This window comes from Mus musculus, chromosome 7, assembly GCF_000001635.26.
Source record: "Mus musculus strain C57BL/6J chromosome 7, GRCm38.p6 C57BL/6J".
Classification (NCBI taxonomy): Eukaryota; Metazoa; Chordata; class Mammalia; order Rodentia; family Muridae; genus Mus; species Mus musculus.
The window spans coordinates 114,948,283-114,963,607 of NC_000073.6; the positions used below are offsets into that span (position 1 = coordinate 114,948,283).

At 42.0% G+C, this 15,325-nt stretch overlaps 1 long non-coding RNA gene across 2 annotated transcripts in view; it reads left to right on the forward strand.

Annotated features, from left to right (window-relative positions):
- The first annotated feature begins 367 nt into the window (after positions 1–367).
- A730082K24Rik (RIKEN cDNA A730082K24 gene) overlaps positions 368–15,325 on the forward strand; it is a 35,318-nt gene continuing 20,360 nt past the window's right edge. The window contains exons 1-2 of one of the 2 annotated variants that reach the window (NR_040317.1): positions 368–639; positions 9,745–9,845. This is a non-coding gene — a long non-coding RNA (RIKEN cDNA A730082K24 gene). Of the gene's footprint in view, positions 640–2,991; positions 3,075–9,744; positions 9,846–15,325 lie in introns of those variants that run through there. The other variant, NR_040319.1, reaches the window with a different exon arrangement.

The window sequence follows — 15,325 nt, forward strand, 5'->3', positions numbered from 1 at the left end:
TCCATCCATCACTCACTGCTTCTTTTCTTTAAAGAAAAGAAAACGAATATTTCTAACTTGGAGATAAAGTACCCCCTGCCCCCCAGATGCTTACATTTCAATCTAGTTACTTACTCTCCCGTTTCAGTTTCCCTTTTGTTGTGGATAGCCCTGGGGCTAATTATGTTTGATGTCAATTCCGTTCTCCTGTAAGGGGTTGTGAACAAGGAATGAGTCAGCACTCAGGTGATTCCCTGTAAACCTTCTTCTTCCCACCTTAATTTGTAAAATAAAGGAGAGCTGATGATTGGGTAGAAAGAGGGAAGGTGGAGCAGAAAGAAAGAAAAGAAGGAAGTTTGAGAGAGAGAAGGCAGAGGAGGAGGAAGAAGAAGAAAAGTGGAGCAGAAGCACATGGCCTGGAGAAACCGCAAGTTCTATGGGGTCTCATAGATGTGGAAGATGATAGTGTAGTGGTAGATCTGCCCAATCTAGGCACACAACATATATTCATATTAATTGTGTTGTGTTTTCATTGCCCGGGCATATTTGGGTTGGAGATTTACCGCAACACCCTTTTGACCTTGTTCAGTATGTTGTAATGCCAATTCTCCAGAACAACTTATTTTCTATACCTCAGTGTCTAAGGCAGTACCTTCCCTGGTATGCACACTTTCAATTCCTAGATCACCATTACAGTGCCCAGTTGACTTCTTTCCATACCAGGGCTCATCAGGGCCATGTAATAAACCCCAAGACCCTTCTTCAACAGCTCACTTCCTCTAGGTAGCTCCCATCTCCAAAAACAGTATGCTTGGCTGGTACCAAGTATCTAAACCCATGAGCCTGTTGGAGGCATTTTAAATGTAAATCCCAGCATACATGACTTAAATTGGGGGACTATGGCTAATGAAAGTTTGGCTGGAGTTTAAAGTGATTCAGGTTTTGTCTTTAGCCTCCTCCCCATTTTGGGATTGATGGGATCCATATCCAGTTATGGATAAAGCACCTTGTTTCTGTTTGGTTGTTCCAAGCACTATCTGTGTGGATCTGTGTCCATGGTGTTTGCCCGACTGCAAAGCCCCTTCCTTTGCCATGTCTGACTAAACTGTAGGTTTGTTCTTCATTGTAGCAGCCAGGGTGTTCTCAGTTGCAGAACCTTCTGAATAAATTTCTGTGGGGAGCGGGTGTGGCGGCAGTCCCAAAGGCGCCAGGGACTGCCGCTAAGTCATATGACTTGGCGGCAGTCCCAAAGGCGCCGGGGACTGCAGCTAAGTCATATGACTTGCACCTGACTTCCTCATATAAGACACAAACATCTTGAGTGCTGCGCAGGTGTACCAGGATACAGGTGAATCCAATTTGGTGGAGATTTGCCCCTGCTGCCCTGATTAGCTGAAGCCTCGTGACTGGCGAGGGGGCGTGGCCTGCGGTGCATGGATGAGAGAGAGTATAAAAGGAGTGAGAGGCCCAGGGTTTGGGGGAGATATAAACAAGAAGAATCAGGACTGAATAAACTGCTGTTAGAAGGAAAAAAAAAGGGGGGGGGAGATATAAACAAGAAGAATCAGGACTGAATAAACTGCTGTTAGAAGGACTGGTGGTCGCGTCGTTCTTGCTTGTCGAGAGCGGGCGCGACAAATTTCAACTACAGAGTTTATGTCTCGCTTACTGTTTCCAGTTGTTCTGTGGATGTCCTTACTCTGGACAGTTCAGCTACACAGATCATGTGTTCCAAGTACACCCATTGCTCCTCAGGGCTCTCGTGAACATTTGCTGTCTCTGCCTTCACTGATCTTCCTTCACTCCCAGATAGCACTATCTGGCCTGAGTTTGGGTTTGCTTCTTCTATTTTGAATCTCTACATGAGGCACTGGAGCTTAGATGACTTATTGCCAGTTCCTAGGCAGAAGATCACCCCTACCAATGTGGAGATATTTGAATAATTCTCCCCCCACTCTGTAGATGCCACAGGCTATGACTGTTGCATTATTAAATATGGTTGCAAAAGCAGGCGCTCGGGCTGCCCTTCTCTGTTTAACACTGTGAAAGCAATCTCTACTTGAACTGCTTAGATACTGCTAATGAGCAGGATGGGGAGGAGATGAATCTGCTGGCGAAGGTGCAGGCCTCTGGTGTTTACACAAACCTCTGGATATAAAATAGGTTAGTTAGGTGCAGCAGGTCCTACCTAGCAGAGGAATATTAACACCAGAAAATAAATGATCAGAGAAAGTACAAGCTGACTTAGGGAAAATGACCACTCTGGTTTACTGCATCAGGAGTCAGCTGTGGAAGATGCAGGACATTAGCAGTCAGGTATTGAAGGATGGGGCTGGCTGATGCTAGAATGGCCACAGCATGGGGGTTTGAAAGAGCTGGAACTAGAAGTTGCTCCCACCTCAGACTTGCAGATCATCAAACCCACACCTCAAAGACACTTCATCCCAACATCTCCTGAGACCTTCCTCTAACACACTGGATGGTGTCTGGATGGCAATGAAATATACAATGGCTAGTACTTCCAGGGGGCTTGGATCATTTGAATTCCTATTTGTAGCTTCTGTGATACATGCCTTTGGGCCTGCAGTGTGGTTCAGTTGGGGTATACTGTGCCATGACAAACAGCTGCTTTCTCTTTCTAATCCTCCTGTTCCAGATATAACATAGACCTTTGTTTGCATGGGCCCCTTTCTGACACCAGTTTCTCTGCTATAAAAGAGGAAGTGTTGGAGAGGTGCTGTCTGAATTTCCTGTTTCCTCCTTTTGGTTTTAATTTTTTAGTGTGTTGGTACCCAAAGCCAGAAAGGACTTGAACACCAACAAATTGGGAAAATATTTTCTCTGTCCCTGTACTTGCTGGAGTTATCATAGAGAAAGGAGCCTCCCTTGAGGAAATGCCTCCATGAGATCCAGCTGTAAAGCATTTTCTCCATTAGTGATTAAAGGTGGGTGGTGCTATCCCTGGGCTGGTAGTCCTAGGTTCTTTAAGAAAGAAAGCTGAACAAGCCAGGGGAGGCAATTCAGTAAGCAGCACCCTCCATGGCCTCTGCATCAGTTCCTGCCTCCAGTTTCTGCTCTGTGTTAGTTCCTGTCCTGTGAGTTCCTGTCCGGACTTCCTTTGGCAATGAACAGCAAAGTGGAAGTATAAGCTGAGTGAACCCTTTCCTCCCCAATTTGCTTCTTGGTCTTGATGTTTTGTGAAGGAATACAAATCCTGACTAAGATAAACTGGCACCAGGAGTGGAGTATTTCTGTGACAACCTGACCATGTTTTGGGGAGGACTGTGGAAGGGCTTTGTAACTTTGAACTAGAAGAGCTTTTAGGATGTTAAGATCTCTGTGGGATGTTCTGTAGGGGCTTGGAAGATAAATGTTGAGAACAGTGTAAATGATGGAGGCCTGGCTTGTGAAATTTCAGAGGGAAGATTAAAGACTCTTATCAGGGCTGCTGCTGTTTTGATTATGAAGATTCTGTGGTTTTGGTTAACGGGGGGGGGGGGGGGGGGGCGGGGGGGCTGAGGAATCAGCTGTGATTAACAAGATAATAGAACTACTAAAGCAAAACCTTTGTATTACTGGGATGATTGATGCTAGTTAGCTGGAGCTAAGAACTTAGCAGTGATTAAGAAGAGACCAGCATCACTAAGGTGAAATCTTCTGGGAAGTATTTCCTGAGAACACAGAGAAACTGTGTTCTAGAGGCAGCTATGGTTGTACCTTGTGTTGGCAGCCAGACTTGGTAGTGTATAAGAATCACTCAGGTCATACTGGTTTTGAAACATGAAGGTATAGCAGCAGATGCTTGGTTGGCACCGTGAGAAGCCAGAAGAGGACATTAGTGAAGATGCAGCCTCAGTGGCAGTTGAAGGCCAGGACTGAAGGGGTCATGCAGGGAAGTTGAGGCATAGCACCATGAAAAGAACCTATGAGAAGCTATTTGTTAAAGTTCAGTCAAGATGCAGCAGAAGACAGCAGTGTTTTGGAGATGCTAATACCATGAGATGACCACCAAGAACAGCAGCAGCAGTGTAGTACAGGCAGCTAGAACCTAGAAGACAAGGTGTGTGGTATAAAGGACAGAGCTAAAGAAGTGACCTAAGCCCTTGGAGGAGCCCAGATGATCGTGAGTGGATCCCAGGCATTAGCTAGTTAGAGTTTGATTTTGCTTTTGATTGTGACTGTGCCATGATATTTTTCCCTCTTGAAGTAACAAAGTATTTTAGTGGAGCCCACAGTTAAGAGACTTTGAGTTGTAAAAAGACTTTGAATTTCAAATGAGATTGGATATTTTAAAGGGATTGAAATTTTAATATGTAGGAATTTGTAAAGACTCTGAGACTTTTAAAGTTATTTAGATCTTGAGGATGAATAAGAAAGTAAGGGTTGAGGCTTAATAGTGATGTGTTTGTGTGTCCAATTGAAAAGGGGTCAGTTGTACTGGCTAGCTTTGTGTGTCAACGAACACAAGCTGGAGTTATCACTGAGAAAGGACCCTCCCTTGAGGAAATGCCTCCATGAGATCCAGCTGTAAGGCATTTTCTCCATTAGTGATTAAGGGTTGGTGGTGCCAGCCCTAGGCTGGTAGTCCTGGGTTCTATAAGAAAGCAAGCTGAGCAAGCCAGGGGAAGCAATCTAGTAAGCAGCACCCTCCATGGCCTCTGCATCAGCTCCTGCCCCCAAGTTCCTGTCCAGACTTCCTTTGGTGATGAACAGCAGTGTAGAAGTGTAAGCTGAATAAACCCTTTCCTCGCCAATTTGCTTCTTGGTCATGATGTTTGTACAGGAATACAAACCCAGACAAAGACAGTGCCCATTTATTTACATTTTGCCTTTCTGAGAACTGATGTGTTAACTTCAACAAGTAACTGCATTTAAATTGGCATTATTTTCTTGGGACCTGTACTTTGGCACAGAGCACAGTCACCCCAATTTTCTTCATAGCCTCTCTGCTGCTGACTGGGTTGTCTGGAGATAGCACTTTGAATGTTTCATCCAATTCAGGTACTAGAGGACTAATGGGAGTCTGTGAACTTGCCTTTGGATGTGCTGTGCACACCAAAGGTTTCTCCTTAGATGTGACAGGGAATGATCTGTGAATTTGCTGGCCATTCCAGTTTGGCTACGGCACCCGTCATTAATGGATGGATAGTGTCAGCTCTGGAGGATGCTAACAGTCTCATCCAAGTTTGAGTGCACCCAAGATCACTTAGAACAGATGTACATAGATTATTATGAGCTTCAGTGGCCAAGGGAGTCTCCCTACTAGATATTTCTTGGAAGGAGTTTTTCCTGTCTGTTGAAGGTAAAACCCTGCTAGTGCAACTTGGACCAGAAAGCATCTTTGTAAATGTGGTTAGTAAACTGTGGATATCAAGTTCCCCAGCGAGCAGTGGCTAAAGCTGACAGAACCCCTTTAACTCTAACCAAAACCATGTTTTAGTTAACTCTTCCCATTGCTATAACCAAGCCCCTGTCAAGAAGCAAATTCAGGGAGGAAGGCTTATTTTGCCTAATGCTTTAAGAAGGGATGCAGTGTGTCATGATGGAAGGAACATGGAGTGGTTGTGTAGTTGTAGTTCTTAGGGGGTTTCCTATATCTGTTTTGCTCCCAAATAACTGTTGGTTGTTTCTATATATCTGCTTTAGCCCAGTTTAGTTTCTGAACAAAGACACAAAGACCAGGTATTTTTATTAACAAACTGCAAGCACTAATAGCTGGACTGTTTCTGAGCTATTCTAACCTGGCTAAGATGCTACTACCCAGACAAATGGTCTTTTATCTGCATCTGGTCTTGCCCTGGCTCAATATAGTCCATGGCTGCTCTCTCATGGTAACCTCATGGTGAACCATAAGTCAAGAGGTAGAGAAAACAATCAGTTAATAGGGAGTGAACATAGGAAAAAAAAACCATAGAGAGTAAGAGGGAATCAGGAGGATGGCTAGAGAGATGCACAGGAAGTAGAAGGGAGGGATGTTGAGTTTAAAGTGTTTTTGCAATGGCATGGAAAAGGAGAGCTACCTATTAGGATGTTGGCTGATGAAGAAGGTCATCTGGATGCTTTCTCTGTCTGTCTGAGCTAGCAGGCCTTCACCCCAGCATCTGGCTCCCCAGTTTTTATCCATAAAATCAAATATTTGAGATTTTGTTAAAAACAACAGGTAAAGTGACATTGCCATGGTAAAAAGGAAATTGCAAGAAAAGTTAAATGATGGGACCAAGGTCACCTAGTTAGAAACAGACAAAGCATTACATTAGGAAGGAACTCCATGAGGTTGACAACTCTTATAAAAGCATCCCACCATGATAACAATGGACTAAACCTCTGGAACTGTAGCCAGCCCTAATTAAATGTTTTCTTTTATAAGAGTTGCCATGGTCATGGAGCCTCTTCATAGTAATGGATACCCCAATTAAGACAATCACCAACCATAACATTATTTTTGTTGCTACTTCAGAACTTTTGTTTTATTATTATTATTATTATTATTATTATTTTATTTATTTTGCTACTGTAATGAATCATGATATAAATGATAATCCAATAATCTTAGATGGCCCCTCTGAAAGGGTCATTCAACCCACAGAGGAGTCACAACCTACAGATTGGGAAATGCTGATTTAGACAGTTCCCCACAGAAATGCCCAAGGGCCAATCTGATATAGGCAATTCCTCAAATGAGAAATTTCCTCTCAATGATTCTAGCTGTATCGTGTTGACAATGGAAGGCAAAATGCACAGTCAGACACAAACATGGGGTGTGTTAACAATGATGACTAAAGATGAATAGAGCTGCTAATGCCTGAACAGAATGATCATTAGTTATGATCGATAGTGCTGTAAAGATTCTACCACTGGCTCACTGCAGGGGCTTACTGTATAAACATCTGAAAATTTATAATGTAATAGTACCAATTTCCAACATACATTACATCAAATTCACAGTCCTCTCAAACTGTGGTAAAGGGGGAGACTGATTTCCTAATAAGATTGACAGACAACTATACATTCCTTCAAAACTACCTGCTCTTCACGAACATCAAGCAATGGAAGCCAGTGAGAAACTAAATACAGGTTTCTCATATCCTTGTTGTTTTTTCCTACTAAGACGTAGTTTATTGATAGGGCACTATGATGCCACAATTCTGGTTAAGAGGAGCCGGGTGGTTGTGGCACACACTTTTAATCCCAGCACTTGGGAGGCAGAGGCAGGTGGATTTCTGAGTTTGAGGCCAGCCGGTCTACAAAGTGAGTTCCAGGATAGCCAGGGCTATACAGAGAAACCCTGTCCCATAAAAACAAAACAAAACAAAAACCAACCAACCAACCAAACAAGAGTGAATTGGAGAGTGGTCTATCAAAAGCTCTCAGAATGGAGGAACAGGACACTTGATATACTGAATAACTGGTCAATAACATCCATATCTACCTTATTCCATTTTTGCAAGTAGGCATGTAATTTATACATTTATATGGTCATTCATTTATTCAGCAAATATCTATGGAGTGTCAGTTATACAGTAGGCCCTCTTCTTTCCTAATGATCACAGAAAGGAGAATTCTATTCATTCAATTCATCTCCAATCATCTTTCCTTTGCATTAGCTTTCCCTAAGGTTTCTCAGGCAATACTGGCAGTAAGTGACAAAGGTACAGCTTAACTGTCACTATGGTGAGCCCCTTGGTTCCTCTTATATAATCGCCTTATCCATGCCCCCAACTTCTACACATTTTCCTCTGTCCACACTTTACTTTTCTTCACTAACTGCTTCTGGGATTGATTACAGACCCCTATTTCAAAGAAAGAGACTAGGATTAACTCCTCGACCTTACTGGGGTAGCAAACGAACTTTCTGGATTGTACATTTTAGGAAGCAGGATGGGAGTGGGGCTGGGGAGAGGGCTAGGGTTAACAAAAATACCAGAAGGATCTAGCAACACTCACTATTAATTTCTTTTCTTGTGGCTCAAAAGGGCTATGAAAAAGCAGCGTAGTCTGTCTTACATGTTCTCAGGATAAAGGCTGATGAAGCCATGGCAGTCTTTTTCCATTAATTCTTAGCGAAGTCAGCCATCTCCCCTGATTCTCCACAACTCAAGCTCTTTGAATAACATTTAGCAGGATAAACATTTTCCTCCCTGTGGTAGAATGTGGTGAGGAATAATAGTAATTTACAACACTCTAATCCAAGCAATTAGTTGTAGCATTTCATTAAAATGCAAGTATTCTCTGAGTAGAAACTTGGGGGGCCAAGGGAGGACTTGGTGGGTCTTGTGTAGTCACAAACATGCTGCTGTCTTAGATGGGTGGAGAACATTTCTGTTTGCTCTCCTCACTCAGCCTGGCACACAGAACAGCCTGGGCTAGACCGACTCTGCATTTAGCTTTAGATAGTGTTGACAGGCAAGGCTTACAGTGGAGACACCCTAGATGGACACCTGCTATTGTTCAGTTTTCAACTATGTTTGAGAGCTTCTGAAAAGAAAATGCATGTTCTTTTTCTGGAAAACTAAATCTTCAACTTGCTTGCTGAAATTAAATCCATATATGCATGTATGTCTGTACATGCACACTAGTGTTGTAAACACACACACACACACACACACCAGAGCTGTTGGCCCTGGAGAATGTCATTAATAATATAACCAAGTCTGGGTGCTTTTTAAAAGTCTATTTCTTGCTTATAAATAAATGGTAATTTGTTTAAAAGCATCATTACACACAGTGTTCAGTCAGATCCCATGCATTCGATTATTTTAAATAAATGGACCATAAATGGAACAAGTTCTTTCTAATTTACAAATGATAGGAAACATTTTTCAAGAAAAAAAAAGGAAAAAGTGTAAAATTTGTTCTTAACTACATCTCATTAATGTGGAACTGTTCAATGACCTGTAAAGATTAAAGAATTAGTGAATTGGTAGAATTATCAGAATGAAAAATCTGTATAATTTTGGTTTCAATTTAAAAATCTACTAAACAGTCTAGCGACTTTAGTCTTGGATATTACTTTTTAATATCGGCTTCTATAAATGTGGTGACATCAGGGTTACAAATGAACAGAATGGAAAACAACCAATAGTGTTTAAATTCCCAGCACAACAGTGGAGCTAAGTGGGAAGGAGGGATGCTGGAGGTGGAGAGATGGTTATTTTTTCTCTAATAAAACAACTGAAGACATTTAATTAAGTGACCACTCTGCTAAGTAGAGCAAAAATTAATATACATAAATGCATTTGCGTCCAGGCAATGGTGCAGAATTAAGAAGTCAGTTTCAAATGGAGAACCAGAGACAGAGCTATTTAACCAGAATTGCCAGAGCATCTTCCCAAAGTTGTTTCAATGGCCACACACAGAAGCAAGACCTGCAGGAAAGGGTGGGGAAAGTCTAACTCATTAGATGGAACCCTAAAACCCCATCTTTCTCTACTGATGATGGTCTGCTCACACAAGGACCACATATTAATTAGCTTTCTACTTCTGAAACAAAATATCTAAGGCAATCAACTTAAAGAAGGGAAGTTCCTTTGTGTCATTATATCAGAGTGTTCAGTCCATCATTACAGAGCTCCATTTCTGTGGGCTTGTGGTAAGGGACAAACAACATCATGGTGGAGCAAAGCTGTTTAAATCATGACACCCAGGAAGCAAAACCAGAGAGAGTTAAAGGGCCAGAATCATTTATACTTCCCATGAATGATACCTTCAGGAACACATTTCCTTCAACTAAGTCCCACCTCCTATGTTTCTATCTCTTTCCATTAGCCCATCACATTATGAACCCCTCCGTTGATTCATCCAATGAAGAAGTCACAGTTCCCAGGGGTCAATTCCTTCCTCAATCCTCCCTTCTGAATGCTGAACTGGTGAGTGACCCTTTAGTACATGAATCTGGGGGATGTTCTAGATCAAAACTGTAACGTGATTTAGTTCCCCCACTCACAGTGACCTTCATATCATACTTACAGAAAGCATTGTCTTTTTTTTTTTTTTTCTGAACTAAGCCCATGGATCCATCCACTTCAGATCACATAAGATGTGATTGAAATAGGATGTAATACCTTTGAAGTGATCTGTTATTTCTGAGTCTTTCAATGACTATCATCATAGAAGATCAGAATAGAAGTAGAATGTGTGTGTGTGTGTGTGTGTGTATGTGTGTGTGTGTGTGCATAAGAGAGAGGGGGATTGTGCTTATCATGTATGTGTGGAGTGTGTAGAGGTATATATATATATATATATATATATATATATATATATATATATATATATGTGTGTGTGTGTGTGTGTGTGTGTGTGTGTGTGTGTGTGTATGTGTATGTATATATATGGAGAGATAGAGGCCACACATTGACTTCAGTGTCTTCCTCTACCTCTTCTCTGTGTTTTTGAAACATGTTTTCTTGCTGAACACTGAACTTATTGATTCAGCTAGACTGTCTAATCAGCAACCACCCTGTATATTTGTCTATACCTACTAGCATTGGGATTATTGGTACATGCTATCTTGCCTAGTTTTTGCATGGGTGCCAGGATTGAAAATCAGATCCACGTGCTTTTTGCTTCATTGACTGGACTACCTCCCCAATCTCAGAAGCAGATTCATCTAATACAAAATTCCTGGACACATCTACTTTGAAGAGACTGGCTAATGTTGGGCCTTTGCTACTTGCCTAGAAGAAATGAAGTTCCTATAGGCATGGTCTCTGGACAGCTTGCTTGTGGAATGAGGAGTGGTTGGTTTGAGGCTAGGTATATTATAATAGTCTAGACCATACCCATACTATATAGCAAAGATTCTGCTCTGTATAAGGACATGGAAGAATGGAAGACCCTCTGACTTGAGGGTAACTCTGGAAATTCTTCTAACACGTGATTGTCCCATGGGACAGACAAGCAAAACTAAGGTCCATAGCTTTAGGTTCACATGGTAAATCTCCATGGATGCCTCTGGGCATACACTAGGGATATGACATACAGTGTTGCTTGTCAATTTGATAGAATCTAAAGTCACCAAGGAGATAAATCTTTGATCATGCCTCTAGCAGATTATCTAGATTGTTGGCCTGAAGTCATAGGACTATCATCATAGTTAACTGTGGACAGCAGCATCTCATAGGCTGTGGTTCTGGACTGAATGAAAAAAGACAAAGCAAACTGAACATACACTTCTCTCACGTTCTTCTAAGGGTGCAATGTGACCAATGGACTCAAGTTCTTGCCATCTCCCTGATGGACTCCTTGAAACTGTGAGGCAAGTGAACTCTTTCTCTTTTGAGTTGCTTTTGTCAGGGTATTTTCTCATAGCAACATGAAAGAGGCCAAGAGACCAGGCACTGAGAACATGTACAAACAGTCCCAGAAAAAATATCTGTCTTCAGGAGGTGTTATGATAATCTGAAAAAGCTATCATGGACAGAGTTATAAAACAGTGTCAGAAAACCAAGTCGGCAGCCTGAGAACTTGGGCTGGATATGCCCTTCCTCCATTCTGACTCCTTCAAACAAACCTTTGTAGCTAGTGCAACGACACTATTACCATTTTATTTTCAAAGTTTTCCAAGGACCTTCCTGATGCTTGATTCTGGCTGTTTCCTCAGCTCTCGTCTTCCTGGATTCTTTTTGTACCTTTGACTATGTTCTGACCAGAGGAGGAGCCCAGAAACCATCTAACAGATGTGTGCGCGCTCTCTCTCTCTCTCTCTCTCTTTTTAAATCTTGATTGACATTGCTTTTTGTCCTGCCATCTGCTCACTTCTGTTTCCATTCTGCTCTTGCGTCTGGGGTCTGACCCATCACAACTGTTTCAGTGTCTACCTTGCTTCTGGAGGAAGGATAAGGCCCACGAGGGAGCACAGTTCAGGGATTAATTCCCTGCTCCCTCCTTTCCAAATAGCTGTGAGTTGGCTGAGGATCACAGCCCCCCTCAGAATCATCCCTTATGAAGCTATACTGTGAGAATAGCTCCTGTCTTCCCTTTGCCTTCTAGCCCAGGAGTGATGGATAGCTCACATGTTTCCAGGCCTAAGTGTATCACTTTCTTCTTTACTCAAACCTAGTTAAGGACCAAATGGATCACACTGCCTTTGAGACATAGTTGTACTTCCCACAGATTATACTCAAGCTGCTAGCTCTTTGCCTTCAGGTCCATGACTCTCCCAAGACAATTCCTTTTGGTAATTCTTCTTTACTCTTGCAAACCATAGCTCTGGATAAGAGGAACATTTATTGACTTACCATATATATTGGATCTTATGGAAAAAAATTACTAGATTTTGTCTTGTATAGTACAACAAAATCAAGTTAGTTAATGGCATATACCATGAGAAACATCACATCTCTTGGTATCCATGGAGAGGGACTTCAATAGGTAATATTGATTGTTTGTTTAATAGGATTTAGAATCATCTGTGAGACACACCTATGGACATGTCTGAGAGAGCTTTTCTGGAGAGTTTTAACTGCAGTTGGAAGATCCACCCTAAACGTGGGTGGCATATGTGTGTGTGGGGGTCCTGGACTGAATTCATCCTTGCTTCGTGACAGTAGAGACAATGTGATCAGACCTCTCATGGCCCTGCCTCCATTACTTTCCCACCATGATGGACTGTATCCTTAGGGCAGGAATGGTCCATGTGTTATTTCTAGAGATGTAAAAACTCCGTGCCCAGAATTACAAAAATCATTTGCCTCATCATGTAGACAGACATCATTGCCTTTTATGGAAGGAGCATCAGAGTCAAGGAGGCCACTGAGATAATAGTAAGCCTAGGGCAAAAGGAGTCAAGAATGCTCATGTAGAAACTGGTGACAATGGGATTCATCTGTGGGTATTCTCATTTCTACATACTCAGTGGTAAAAAACAGAAGAAATCACAAAAAAAGGAAGGTTGAGACAATTTGGCTGGGAGAACTTTAATTTTGATGGGATAATCGAAGGCAGCAAGATGCCTTTCAGTTGGGCATAAAGTATGCCTAGAAGACTTTGTTCAGCTTTGGAAAAGTCAAAGGCAAACATTCTGGAGAGTTTTTCAGAGGAGGCTGGATTATACAGTCAGGCTGGGGTTTTTCTGTAGCCTGCCATTCTTTAGAACAAGATGTTGGTGGGATCTTCTTGTGACCAGATTGTCACGCTGGCCCTTATGGGAAGGGAGGACTGATGTAGACCTCAGTTTCTCATCACCAGGAGGTCTCCACTGCTCCCTGGATCTTTCTTTGAAAGTAGCAGCTCCTTTCTTTAATATTTGTGTAAGCTTCTTGCCCTTGTGGAATGAGCCTGGCAGTCTTCTGTCTCCCTGCCACATTCCGTAAAAAAGGTCTGCTTCTTGATGAGGCCTGATGGAGCTATAGGAACTTAAATAGGTCATCATTAAAAATATGTATAAATTCTTATAGATGAAGGTGGCTTAAAAAGTTTTGTTGACCTGGAGACTCTATCAATAAAAGGAAGATTTATTTATTATCTTTCTTTTGTGTGTGCAGCTCAAATGCATTCTTGCAAGTGCTCATGTACATGTGGAGGCCAGACTATTGAGCATACTATTCTATCACTCTCCACTGTATTCCCTTGAGACAGGGTCTCATATTGAATCCAGAGCTAGACTGCTGATAGAAGTTCTCCTGAGCCTCTTCCCTGGCAGTGCTGGTGTTTTAAGTATACATAGGCATACCTAGCTTATTTTAGGTCTGGGGATGCAAATTTAGGTACTCTTGCTTGCAAGTGGTCTAACCAATTGAGCCATCTCCCAGCCCTAGATGGTATAATTTTAAAGGCAGATATGGAGAGTCTGAGGAAATGGAGAAGACTAGCCCACTCTCTCCTCCTTCCTCCTCTCTCTCCCTTCTCTTCCTCTTCTCTGTCTTTGTCCTCCCTCCTTCTCCTCTGCCCATCTTTCTCCATGTAGCCCACCTATGACTGGTCTGGAACTCAGTACACAAGCTGGCCTTAAACCCAGACATATGCTTCCCTCTGCTTCCTGAGTGCTGGGATTAAAGACAGATATGTAGAAACTACATAAAGTATAGGAAGCAGCACACACGGTGGTTGAAAAACTAACTACTGGGCCTTGTTGGCCTTTAGAAACTTATTTTAACCTTTATAAGCATTGTTTTCCTATTTTGAACACTAGAGATTATAGCACCAGCTTATCAATGTTTCTAGGAATAGCAGAGTTGCTGCTATGAAGTGAGTTTAATTTAATACAGTAGTGGTAAAATCAATTACCAAAGGGCAAGGAGAATGTTGAACATCCAAGATACAAATGTAAGTCCATATTTCGTTACGTTAAATGGGAACATGGGGGACATGGGGGCCAGATGCAGTTGCCTGCTATGTAACTTTGGACCCAGGAATGGGGAGAGTAGATAAAGCTTATGAAGCATAAAGGGAGCTGGGAACATCAAGAGGTTGTGAGGCCATAACTGACTAGGAAATTCGAGTGGCTTGGAGAGTCTAGAACAACCATTTATCAATGTCTATGAGGATCTGGCCAGACTTGCCTTGGTGTTACAGACATGCGATGTGGAGGTAAAGCAAAACTAGATTCCAAAGACACAAGGAACAGTCTTTTTTTTTTTTTATCCCCCTTCAACAATGAAGATGGTTCTTTTGAGGAACTTCCCTAGTGGATACATGGTGTCTTAGGAATTGATCATAATTATGCCCAGTAGAGTTGAGTGCTTAGAATGGGTTGACCTGGAGAATGGAATGGATGAAGGTCACAGCAGAGGAGCTGTAGACAAATATATTATCTCCCTCCAAGTGTGTAAGGCTTTCCAGCATCCTTTGATATCAGTCAGTGGTCTGCCTGCAATAATTGATGTGCACAGCCCCCTAATCAGGGACCAGAGTCTGATGCCGATTGTTTCTTTTACTTTTTAATGGATTCGAACTCTATACCCAAGCCTAGAAAATCAAAGCACTTCTGGAAGATATTTATTAGCGGCCAAATTATAAAAACACACAGCAAACCTTTAGTTTGCATTATAAGTGTTAATATATGCAGAGCCCCGTGAATAGCTCGTCTTTCTGCCTCTCTTGTATCTTAAATTTTTCATTACAAATTTCCAGGGCTTCAAAGTAGACTCTCACAGCCAGCGCCTTTTTTCTCCCTTGCATGACAAAGAGCTGTCAAAAACGGTTCCTGGGCCTGTGAGTTTCTTCTCCTTTTTTCTCTCATCTAAATGTCAAACAACTTAGCTTAAATAAAGCCCAGCATTCTTCGTCTGGTGCTTCTCAAAAGAAAAACACCACCACAGAAGGCATCTACAAAGGCCCTAATTAATGTTTCTCATTGATTTGGTTTTAGTGTGATGTATTTTATGAAAAAAATATGAATCCAGAGGCA